Raw genomic sequence first — 2,141 nt, forward strand, 5'->3', positions numbered from 1 at the left:
CCTGCCTATGCAGGGGGTCGGACTCAATGATCTATTGAGGTCCCTTCTGACCCTAGCATCTATGAATCTATAAATCTATAAATCAGTGCAGAGTTGTCTTCTTCAACCATGAAAGTTATTTGGTCCCAAATTTTCAAAACCAGGGATTAAATGTGGTGGTTGCATTTAAAAAAAATACACGATACAACAACAGAATTTTCAGAGTGCATCAGAGTTGTCAGTGCCCCTGAAAATCTCAGACTGGACACCGTGCGTGTGTGTGTGTGTGTGTGTGTGTATATATATATGTATATGTATATATATGTGTGTGTGTGTGTGTATATGTGTGTGTGTGTGTGTGTGTGTGTGTGTATATATATGTATATATATATATATATATATATATATATATATTTTCAGTGGTCATTATGAAACTTGTGGGTGATAACTTCCCTGTAAAATGATAGTGAAAATACTGCCCTCCCCACTTAGTAGTGGTGAAGTTAAATTTATGTTCTCAAGTGCTTTAAGGACCTCAAATGAAAGTTGCTGGAGAATGACAAATGATTACTTTACAGGGAGCTAATAATGATACCAGCAGTTGAGGTTAATGAGCATTTTCCATTATAACCCCCTTTTTTCTGTTGCTAAGATCTTCTGAACTTTAAACATTTGGACAAAAATGTTCAGTGGATCTCAGCATTGATTTTTTGAAATTTCAGTGAGAAGCATCCTGCTGATTCTAAGATCAAAGTTAATGAGTCTGTGGTGGGAGAATAGTAGTTTTGCTATTTTATTTTTTCTTGCTGTTTGTCTGAAGAGCCCCAAGGCCAGATCCTAGAAAGGGATCTTAGCCACTTAAAACAAGATGTAGGTACTTTGGGCATTTATAGATGTGCTCCGGAAAGGGAGAGGGGGGCACTTTAATTAGAGCAGCTCTCGAAGCTGCTCTACTTAAAGCACCCGGAGTGTCACATGTATCAGTGTCCCTGCGCTGAAAAATGGTGGCGTGGGTGCTTTAACTAAAGCTCATTGAATGTTTAGTTAAAGCACCCCCGCCACCATTTTTCAGCATGGTGACACTGATACATATGATGCTGGAGTCTGCTCCAATGTGCTGTAATTATAGTGCATCAGAGCAGCTTTTCTGCATGTGTATAGGCACCCCTAGATTCCACATAAGCCCAAAACTGCAATCCTGAATGCCTGCACTCAGCTGCTTCTTCTAACTTCAGAAGGCTATATTTTTACCATAAGGTTTCCTAACAATCTAAATCTCTGCTGCTGCACGTACTCCGAATTGTCACAGTCTTGTCTGAGCAATTCAGCACCTGTCTCAGAGCTAAATTCAGTCAGGATCCTCAAACCAGGCATTGTCCTACCTACCTCTCCAGGGATGGGCTCAGTCCAGTGGATGGACTCAATGCACACCTGGGCTAAGTACAAACAGTCAAAAAGCTTGAGGTGGAATCGATCCAATCTGCATAGGTTTCTCTAAAATGCATATATTAAATGAATAATTAAATGAACTCACGTTCAGTTTTCAGTTGGGAAAAGTAGGCAGATGCCTGGACTGACCCAGACCAGAAAGCAGAGATCACTCGAGCACACCTCCCAGGCCACTGGCTATTGCCAAGCCCAACTAGCTGAGCGGGGCCATCCCCTACTGGCTGTCTGGTACATGCCTCAAGTCCTCTGCTGTCCCCCTCCCTGCCAGGAACTTAAGGTGACCACCTGTCCCTAATTAGGTGGGACAGTCCCGAAATAGGAACGTCAAGTTCCGATCCTGGGCTGGGATAACATTGGATGACCCTGGGATAGCATGCGTGGATCTGGGTTTTCCATTTGCTGCAGAAAAACACGGTAAACAGTAGGTTTCCCCTTGCAGGCTGGCAGAGTTCCTGCCTGCAAGGGGCTGCTTGAGGTTGGGGAGAGTGGGAAGTAGGGGGCACTACATGCATGTGTTCACGTGCACACCTGCATGTGGCCAGCAACAGCCCCAAGTAGTGGTGGAGACCAGCTCCCCTAGATGCCTGCAGGTAAGTGGATCAGGCAGATTGAGACCCCCCACAGTGAGGGAGGGAGTGGGGCTGTGTTGGAGGCTGGGGCTGCAGCTGAGGGCTCTGGCCAGCCAGGGTAGTGCATGGGGTCTGGAGCAGGAA

Source organism: Alligator sinensis, unplaced genomic scaffold (assembly GCF_000455745.1).
Source record: "Alligator sinensis unplaced genomic scaffold, ASM45574v1 scaffold289_1, whole genome shotgun sequence".
Taxonomy (NCBI): Eukaryota; Metazoa; Chordata; order Crocodylia; family Alligatoridae; genus Alligator; species Alligator sinensis.